The 10,674-nt window shown below is 35.9% G+C and overlaps 1 long non-coding RNA gene across 1 annotated transcript; it reads left to right on the top strand.

Moving 5' to 3' along the window:
* Positions 1-7,328: 7,328 nt before the first annotated feature.
* On the top strand, positions 7,329-9,874 carry LOC148112603 (uncharacterized). The gene is made up of 3 exons (XR_015729286.1): positions 7,329-7,345; positions 9,060-9,159; positions 9,514-9,874. It is a non-coding gene; the product is annotated as an uncharacterized LOC148112603 (long non-coding RNA).
* The last annotated feature ends 800 nt before the right edge of the window (positions 9,875-10,674 follow it).

Here is a 10,674-nt window from a genome sequence, read left to right as displayed (position 1 = left end):
TTCGAATTTATTGTTTCCACCCAGTTTAATTACCATATGAAATTTACACATATTTAGGAGTAAGGCAGTGTGCACTCTGTTAGAACAAGAAGTCAAAAAATGCCTAGCTACTGAAACATCTATAAAGATATTATGTAATTTTATCATTTATTAAATGTATATGCCTCCTATCTCATTGTTAGGTAATTCTAATGTTCTTTAATTTTACACATTTTCTACAGAAAAAAAAATCTCAATTTGAAATAAACTATTAATTCATCAAACAGATTAACAATTAAATACAAACCAGTTAAGCATGTAACTATTTATATTATATAAGAGTGTTCCTTTGAATTGGTTCAGGAACTGCATGTTGAACAATTAATAGTAATTTACTCAATTGATTCTCCATATAAACAAACATTATTACTTGAATAAACCTACCAGGGAACTCCATGACTTAGTCAATAAATTATTAGATACTATTACAATTACAAAAGTTAAAGTCATTAAAAAAAACAGCACAACCAGAACCAAAAAATTAGTTGAATAAACTGCATTATTAGTTGAATATCTGCATAAAGTGTTATCAATATATTTTATTGACTTTTGGGACAACACAAATTCCTGTAATTATTAGTAGGGTTAGTTAATTTCTTTTCTCTGAAAATATGTAATTTCAGTGGTGTGGGAAGAATTATCCATCTGGTTCAGTTCCAAGCCAGGAGAAAGACACTGGAAACATTGAGGCTAATTGGAAAGATGGTTTTAATGATGAACAAAACCACCAAGCACATGGTTCTGGTGCAGCTGCCAAAATGGAGTTGAGAGTGGGGTTTTTTTATACCTTCTCTTGAGCTTTGCATTTGAGCTTCCTCTTCCTGTGCAAGAACATGTATTCTATTGGCTGTTGTCAGACTCCCATTGGGCCATGTAGGGGTTATATACAGGTCATAGCTGGCTCTATAGGCAAAGTACAAATCCTAGGTGTTCATCTGAGCTAAGTTTGGTTGACGTTTCTGAGGGTGATGCAATGTCTGAAAGGGTGTTGGGTAATTCCTATTGTGGCTTAATGGCTTTGTCCTGGTTTGGCTTTTGGGTGACAGTATTTGCTTATGAATAGTGCTATCTAGTTTTCAATAAGCTCTTTATCTCTTAAGTGCTGACATTTGCTGTGGGCTATTAAGGAAGGGGAAGGCTGCTTTCTGTCTCAAAGAGCATGTTTCTCCATTCCTCCTTTAGGGAAATATCATATTCTGCCTTTTTAAAGTATTCCTCAAAATATTTCATTCTTCTAGGAGGATGGGTGCTGACTTTCTACAATGGCATGAAATGTTGTCTGAAGAGATCAAATTCCATGCAATTGAAAAAAAGTTTCAAAATGCGTAGTCATCATGCTAAACCATATGATGGACCCACCTATCACTTTATATAATTTAACAACAAAATTCAAAATTCCAGTGAATAATAACAGATTAGAATAACAACCATATTCATTATTGACATCATTAGCTACTCATTAGAGCAGATGGCAGGGTATGAATTGACTAAATAAAGATAAAAACATGGCAAAACAAAGATCATCAGTTTTCATTTTATGCAGCAAATAATTTGATGGCTACTGTCATATGTCAATCTGCAATACATAAATGTTACAATTTGAATATAAATATTCTCTAAAAGAGTTTAGGCGAGCATAAACAGAATCTGCGGCAGTTTACTCCACCACAACCTCAATACATAGGCCGAAATACAGTGATTATTTAAACCTGGTAAACTGAGGTTTAAATCGAAATGTTCATCCAAGTTACTCTGGTTGAAATCTAGCTTCAGTTTGCCACACTACTGAACCACTAGAAATTAAGTCAATAATTTCCATAGGAATGATTCCAAATTAAGCTTCCAGGCAGCGAGCAGTGTCTAACCAAGGGCTAAGAAAGGCAGCAATTGATATGGAATGTATACAGAACTACCATAACACTGAACATTTAAATGATATGCGTAAATCAATATTCTAAATTAAATGGATCACGTGAGAGGATCAGCAAGGGAGCACAAGTATGTTCTTTAGTTCATTCTGCCGTAACATTTCCTTCTTAACGGCACTAAGAAACTGTTTCTAACAAGCTTTGCTAATTCAATAATAGATAGCACCAAGCTCTATAATTTTCATGAGCAAAGCAAAAACATTCATTTAAATGTCAAGATCCTGCAAGAATTATCATTTCTTCCTTTGTTACCTTTGTTCTATGAGGTAACAGAAAGAGGTAACCCAACCCTTCTAGCTTCTTTATCTAGAAATTATGCTAGCTCATTCTCCTGGTGAAATTCACATGCATCGCTTCAGTTTGCTGCTTAGTATCCTCATTTATCACAAACATAAAAAAGACAGAATAAGACAAAGTTTTTAAATGAAGCTGACTGGAAGCTACTGTTTATCCGAGACCTTGAAATTTAGTTAAATTTAGTTAAACTCACCAAATTTTGAAACTTGCTATTAAGACAAAAGGGTACAGAAACAAGAATTTGTGATCTGGCCCTGGTCTTGATTCTGAACTTTACCTTTGGCCAAGTTAAACAAAAAGTTTCAAGCCCAACTCTTCTAATGGGTCTTCAGGAACTTTAGAACATTATTATACATCCTAAAAATGTGTAAGCAGTATGAATAAAATGCCTTTGGATGCTGATACAAAATTTATAGATTAAATTATAAATTATCTGGCTTAGAAACACAGAACTATCTGTAAACACATCTATTAAGTTTTCTTTTTGATAGATTCTGATAAACAATTACACATTGTTATTCATTACAAACTTTTCTGATCTTTCTGTATTCTCTAAAATGTGGATGTTGACTGTTTGTATTGAAGTAGATTAATTGCTCCCAAGATGCGCAGGTCATAATTATCTAAAGTATAGTTAAGGCTAAAAACTATCTTTATAACTACTCAACAATAGCTAAAGCAGGAAGTATTAGTTAATCAATCTCAGTATGATTACTTGTTCCAGAAATATCTTTCTAAGAAAAGAAAGAGGAACTTGAAAAGCATTCAGTTCTGTCACTGAACTAAGATTTCTCAGGACTATGTTATTCAAATCACCTGGAGTGTTTGGTGAGTGGGTAGGTGGTGGCCTAGAAGCTAGGACACTGTGAATTATAGTCCTGCCTTAGGCATGAAAACCAGCTGGGTGAGTTTGGACGAGTTAGTCTTACTCAACCCATACTACTACAGGGGCTGTACCATACTACTACAGGGGCTGTTGTAGGCAAAAAAAGCAGGGGAAAGGAATATTATGTATATTCATTGCCTTGACTTACTTATAAAGTAATGAAAACAGGACAAAAATTTAATAAATAAATGGGAAATCAATCTATATTTCAGGCACTGGTATATGGTGAGCTTGGAAGCCTAGTTTAGTTTAATTCAGACCCATATGCAAGGGCTTCTGATTCACACAGGTTCATTGAGGGATTGATGGGAATAAAAATGTACCAGGAACCACCACTAAGCATATGCATGTGTGGTATAACTACGAGAGCTTCCCATTAGCTCATTATGGGTATATGCACACAGATATGCTTCTCATTCTGCTTTCTGAATTTGATCTGTCCCCGTACCCACACACACACACACAGCCAGTCGAGGGTTAAGGAAACACTTTGGAATGCACCCAGTTCTTATCTCCCACTTGGCAGCGATAGACACACCGTCTGCCAAGTGACTTTATTTTCAAAGTAAAACAGAAAGACAAATACTCAAGAGTCCAAATGTCCGACACTTTAAATCTTTCTCTCAGCAGCTCCGGACGAGGCTTTAGTGACTATCCAAGGTTTGCTTTGTTCGTCACAAAAATTCTTGACCACCACCCTCTATTATATAGTCTCTGGGGTGTGGTCCAGTGACTCAGTTCTAATCCCTAGCACGCCTCCTAAACTGCTGCAAACGTTTATCACGCCTTCGGAGGCGTGCGTCCAGGAATGATGTTTCTTCATCACTCTGATTCGAATCAGCTGTCTCCTCTCCCTCGGCCGGCACTTGAGACAATGCCAGAGGGGAGGGGCCTGGAGAGGGAGGCCTGGCTGACTCCTCTTCCTCATGCTCGGAGCTTTCTTCCTCCGATGGGACAGGCTCAGAGGGCGGGGCCACAACAGAATTTCTCCTCACTTATTCATAGCATTTTATTGTTCACTGCAGTCTGAGTTTTTGTTTTCAAGCAATGACATTTCATTCCCATTCTGAATTATCCCCATGTTGACAATAGTTGCCATATGAAGAGATTATTCATTCAGTTTCCAACTAGTCATAGAATTTGTAAGGAGCTACAGAGATTAAGACAATGAAAGATACTTTATCTTTTATCTTACTTTACTAGCAAGTAAAAAAAAAAATACACGTGTGGAAAAGACACAAAAGACTCAGCACTTAAATATATTTTCAACCCATGTGATATTTTGAAGACAGAGAGAGAGAGAGAGAAGAAGAAGACGAAGATGAAGACGAAGGAGAAGAAGAAGAAAAAGAAGAGGAGGAGGAGGAGGAGGAGGAGGAGGAGCATAGGAAAACTTTTACAACACGTTCTGACATATGTTCTAAGACATATGTTCAAATATCTTGAAGTATATTAAGTAGTTGGGCAGGAAAATGTAGCCACCATATAAGGTTGATAAGGTTTATCTGCTTTAATAGACACAGAGTATACAAGCCTCTTTTTTGAGAACTTTAAAGTGTTCTAAATGTTTAAATTGGGACATGGTATTATTTTGTATTGCTACGATATCAACATTAGAGAAAAAAAAAGTCTTTACTCTCTCTCTCTCTCTCTCTTTCTCTCTCCAGAAGGGTTGGAGAGAGTGGCCTGGAGGTCACCAGTGACTTCTCAACGTGGTTTTTAACTATCCCAAACCCTTCTAAGTCAGTGAAGCCACTTCATTTCAGCTGTTAGGGGAAATGGGTAACTTAAATCTTGACCCCATTTACATCTTATATATCTTAAATGATATCACAGAATAATTGATTGAGTATTATAACTCTGCCTGGTCTTTTTCCATTAATCATTTTAGGTCCACAGACTTTTCATAGACATTTGCCTAATATATCAAGGTTATGTGAATTTCAAGCCTTGTTTCCAATATGCTTACATCTTTACTTAACTTTCTTCCTGTGATTAATGGTACATACTATTTCTGCCTAAACATAATGGATGGTTGTGTTAGAACAATTCACAACTCAGTTCTGACATCTCAGCCACTGAATGAAAATGTAGAAAAAAACAAGATGAGTTCAGGATACACATATACTTTTCCCCCCATATTATTCTTTTCTGAAATTTGATGTTTCCCTCTATGTAATACTGAACTGCCTGTGTTAAAAATCCCTTTTTATCCCAGAAGGTGCACATTGTCTCAGTGAAACAATTCACTCACCAATAACTTTCCTAATTACAGCAATACTTGAAACAACAGATGAAAGGAATTTACTTTATCTGTTGATCTTTAGAGAACAGACTCTTGCAGTGTTTATATGTAAAAAGAAGAAAATGTCCCTTTCAATTTGAATAAAACAGAATTTGATAAAACTATGCAAATATTATATGAAGAATGTCTCCCACGATTGTCAAATAATTTACCAAGAATCAGAATAAGGAAGCTGGAAAGAAAATTAAAAACTTCATAGTATCCCTGGTGGATAAGGTCAATAGTAATGTGGCATGTTGCTTTATATGGGCTCTGTTTGCATCACAATAGGTTATGGATTATGGAACTAATATACCATACAAACAGCACCACCTGGACTTTTTAACTATAAAGTTAAAAGAGATTAACTTTAACACCAAAAATATCTTGGTTTGTTCAAAGTAATATTAATTTTCCCAATCAACCTGGTCACTCTGTCTACTTAATGCTTCCTCCCCACACTGAAGAGCTGGGACAGGAGTGTGACTAAAAAAATAAAAAAAAATAAAATGCAATGGTGGAACTCTGGCTATATCTGAACACACTTCCCAAATGCGGCTCTGCTCAAGGCCCAATCAAGCCATTTCCCTTAAATTGCTCATCAGTCAATAGAAGTTCTGATTTACCATCAACCTGTCAGGTATTTAGGAGCAGAGGGCACATGAGCACAAGGAAACAAAAAATTAATGATTTTATCTTACAATTAACACCCTAATTAACAACTAAAATCTTACACACAACCAATAACTATATAAATACAATAGAACAGCCCAGTGCATGTCTTCTGGAGATAGAGAGTTCCCTGATGATGGGCTCCAGGACAAGCCCAAAACTTTGGAAGAATAAACCTTTTATCTCATTGATTGACTCAAATTGGATCCTGCAGCATTTTTAGAATTTCTCCAACAGTGGGCACATAATAGTTTTCCTGCAGTTACCATATGCAAAACCAATCTTCCAAAAGTCCAAATCGCCATGGAAACTTAGTCAACAGATCTATGAGGAATCATATGAAGTATTGGTACCAGTGTGTGAGAATATATATATGAGAATTGAGTACTCAGAAAAAAAAGGTCATTGAGTGCCTGATTAGTGAGTACATAGGACAATGTGCATTTGTAACTTGCACATACAATTCCTGTCAAGCTGACATTTTTCAAGGCCAATAAGTTGTTTAAATCATTCACTTCTACATCATTTAACAATACTAACAGACTTGACACAGGTTTTATTTTGTTTAACAGACCAATGCCCAATTGGCTAGATAACCATAATAATATGTTAACAAGTGTCCAGGTTGATCTTCAGATTTATTGCTGGGTTTCTCTTCACCTCTCCAAATCTGAGCGAGAGAGAGACAGAGAGAGAGAGAGAGAGAGGGAGGGAGGGAGGGAGGGAGGGAGGGAGGGAGAGATATATCTTTGTTGATGAAGTGCAAAATATAAACAGTTGGAGATCTGTAAGTTATTTGATAGAAGTAATTTGCTCCATCGCTGAGTGAGGGCTTGCATTCCAGCCAGAAAATATTTATCTTCTTCCACATATATTGTATCTCCAAATCCTTTTGACACATCCATACAAATGAATTTAGTCTTCATGTTGACATCAACGATTACAAGCATTTTTCTTCAGAATATATAAAAGGTAGTTTTGATACATGATCATTGGCACCTTGTATTTTACACTGGCATATTTGCTTTATAGGTCATTGGCTTGAAGCATTCTCTCTGTTCTAATGTGACCCTTCTGTTAGAAGACTCTATAAATCAGCAAACTTGTGAGTAAGAAACACTGTACTTGCAGCCTGAACACTATCAAACTGTACACAAAAGAATCAGAATCTGTTTGATTCCCCAAGAATGCTATTAAGGGAGGAACATTTTCAGAACAAGCATGTCAGCAGCTTTTCAAGTAAGTATGTTTTAAAGAATGGGAGTGGGAGAGAAAGAAAAAGGGAGGAAATGAGGGAAGAAACCTTAGAACTGCCATTTAATTACTCATAATAAGATCAGTGGCAAGTGAAGCAAGACGCTTAAGAATTGTAAAGGGAAGCTGTTGGAAAATTATAGAGCATAGTAGAGTGGGAGTTCATATATTCTTCAATTCTGCCTGAAGCAAAACTCAGTACAGATGCTGAGGTTACTGTTTGTACTAAATCTCCAATGAATTGAAGAAATATTAAATTTCTTGAAAGAGAGTTCAAACAAATCAAATTAATTAGTGGTTCCAATGTCTATGCATGGAACTCTATACTATAACCTAGATGAGCCTTTTCCAATTTGGGGTTGTCCAAATGAATTGATCTAAAAATCCAATCTTTCCTAGGAAGATTGGGAAGTATTAAAAACACAACAACATTTGAAGAGCCTCAGTTTGAGAAAATCGGGGTATCTATACAATACAGAAGAGGAATATTGGTCCACAACATTTATCAGGCAAAAATAATTAAAAATAACAAATTCTTGGAAAGTGGAATTTTTCAGGGAATTTTTCACTGAGAAATTTTTTTATTGGTGAAGTTTTATAAATTTTACCTTTCTCTGGTGAGGATAACTTTTACATATGTAAATTTCAACTCCCAGAATTCTCACCAATGATTATTATCCAGTCTACAGAATCTTGAGAGCTGACATTATTCATTTGTATGTGCTCAGATTAAGCTTTATGAAAACTGAAAGAACAATTATCCCACTGAGAGATGTCTGCCACTTAAAATAAAATCACATGAAGGGTCCTGGGTGCTCTCTGAGTGCTTGTTTTCTTACAGACATTTCATTACCCCAACTAAGTAACATCATCAGTGCTAGTGAGGAGTACAGTTTGCTGCCAATCAGGAGTGAAATGCTCCTGGTTCGGACCGGATCGCCTGATCCGGTAGCGATGGAGGTGGGTGGTTCAGAGAACCGGTAGCAAAAATCCCCCCCCCATTGCCCAGTTGAGCCATGCAATCATCAGAGGCTTTTTAAAATTATTTTTAAAAGCATTTTTTCTACAACCTTTTGGCCGAAAAAATGCTTTTAAAAGTAAAAAAAAAAAAAAGCCTCTGATGATCACGCGGCTTAGCTGGAATCATCAGAGGCTTTAAAAAAAAAAGCCTCTGCCATTCAGGCAACTCAGCTGGGATCGTCAGAGGCTTTTAAAAGCATTTTTGTAGAAAAAATGGTTTTAAAAGTAAAAAAAAAAAAAAGTTGGCCATGCCCACTTAGTCATATTACACCCCCCCATCAAGCCATGCCCACAGAACCGGTAGTAACAAATTTTACATTTCACCACTGCCACCAATCAATACTTCATATGGTTTCAGATGATAATAAAATTTGGATTTGCATTTTCAAAAACACAAGTAGTAGAATGGAAAAAGGACTTTTACATTCATTCCAAATCACTTGAAAAAACTGTCAGCATTTCAGTGGTGCATAACCTTCTTTTGCAAAGAAATGCAAGGCTCTTCAAAGTATAGAGTAAGAATGTGAGAAAATGTCAGTACAAAGCCAGCAGAGAAAGAGGTGGCAAAAATTCTGTTTTCATTCATTTAATTCTGTGTGGATACATATAGCCTGATCCTTGGAATATCATCTTTAAAGATTTCCACCTTTTTTAGTAACCTAGTTTTTTTTTTTTTTAGATTGTCAAGAACAAAGCTTGTACTTATATAATAGCATGGCAGCACCTATTTCAGCTCCTCAACATGAGATCATCATCATTTCTTATGCTGGTTTCCAAAGGTAAAATATTCTCAAAGAAACGTAAAGCATCAGAAGAATTTATATAAGGACACAATTACTTCATGACAAGATCCTGAAAAAGAATATAGCCTCATGTACGATGACTCCAGTTATGCTCTCCCAGATATTTTGGGAACTTTTGAAATTCCTGACTGCTGCCTTTGCTACTGAAGACTTATGGGAGCTAAGCATCTAAATTATTTATAGCACACCTACCTTTTATTCTAATGTTTCTAGGCATTTTTAGTAGCAAGTGAAATTTTATCTTAGATCTTAGAATGGATGAAACTGATAGAGGTGATCTGTTGCAGGAATGGGTGTCCTCAAGATGTTTTGTATTTCATCTCTCATCAGCTCCAGATAGCAAGACAGATGGCAGAACATTGTAGCTGTTACAATCCAAGGACATCCGATGGCATGATTCTTATGTGCTTGACCTCGATGTCTAGTTTATGATTACCAATTCTAGTAATTTATTTAACTTATTATTATACTTCCCTTTCTCTGGAAACTCAAATTGGTACACATGGTACAAATTGGTACACCTATAATAAATGAAGAAATTTGGACTGATATAAATGGGCCTAAATGAACTAATAAAGTACTTTACAAAGTGGGACTTGAATAATATATAGAAAGGATCTATACCACTTCAGAATAAAGAACATTTATTGTGATTGTCCAACTTGGGTCTTGCAAAAGAATAAAACATAGTTTTTTTTAATCTAACAGTTCTCATAATTGGGTTTATGAATGTCAGAGAGCATGGGTGATACAACTTCTCAGGACACACACACATACAATTGCAGGGGATTAGTGCAATTGCCTAGAGTCTCTATAGTAAGTGGGCTGTCAAAGTGAGCTAAGGAAAAATATCTCTCATGTGAAATATGTAGGATATTTTAGAGGTACAGTAGTTAGAGTCTAAAGACAACCTGTGAATGACTTTGGCCCTGTCATTTTATAGGTTTAAATCCAAATCTTCAGTTTAATATTGATTAAAGCTTTATCCAGACTGAGAAATATTGCCAGGTGGGAGAGACCAGAAATGCCAGTTCAAAATCAATTTGCCCCCAAAGTGATGAGGAAAACCTCTCCAGTAGGATGAGGTGAAGTAGATACTCACCTGAAAGGGTTTGTTTCAGACAAAATCTGATATGACAAAGTCTTAGGCAACCCGTGAAAGAAATGTAGACAAGTTCTAATGACCAAGAGTTTTTGAAGTCAAGCAAGGGACACAAACTATGGCTTTTGGTAACTTAGATTATAAATTATAAGGAGACATCCTTATAAACTCAAAGTTGTTTACTCATATAACAGCTACATCAGAACTTTTGCTTTATACAGTTGCTGCAGGAATGTAACCATTGCCTTGATGGCTGGTACAGTTCAGTTTAAGATTCTACTAGAAAACTCAGTTAATTTGGTTATTCCAACAGGTGAAGGGTTAGAAGTGGATATTCAAGTATTTAATCAATTGATCTTTTGTTAATTTCCCTTTAATGGGGAATTAAA

The sequence above is a fragment of the Pantherophis guttatus genome, chromosome 8 (assembly GCF_059756535.1).
Source record: "Pantherophis guttatus breed Tessera chromosome 8, ASM5975653v1, whole genome shotgun sequence".
NCBI classification, from domain to species: domain Eukaryota; kingdom Metazoa; phylum Chordata; class Lepidosauria; order Squamata; family Colubridae; genus Pantherophis; species Pantherophis guttatus.
This window is presented reverse-complemented; position numbering and strand designations above follow the sequence as displayed.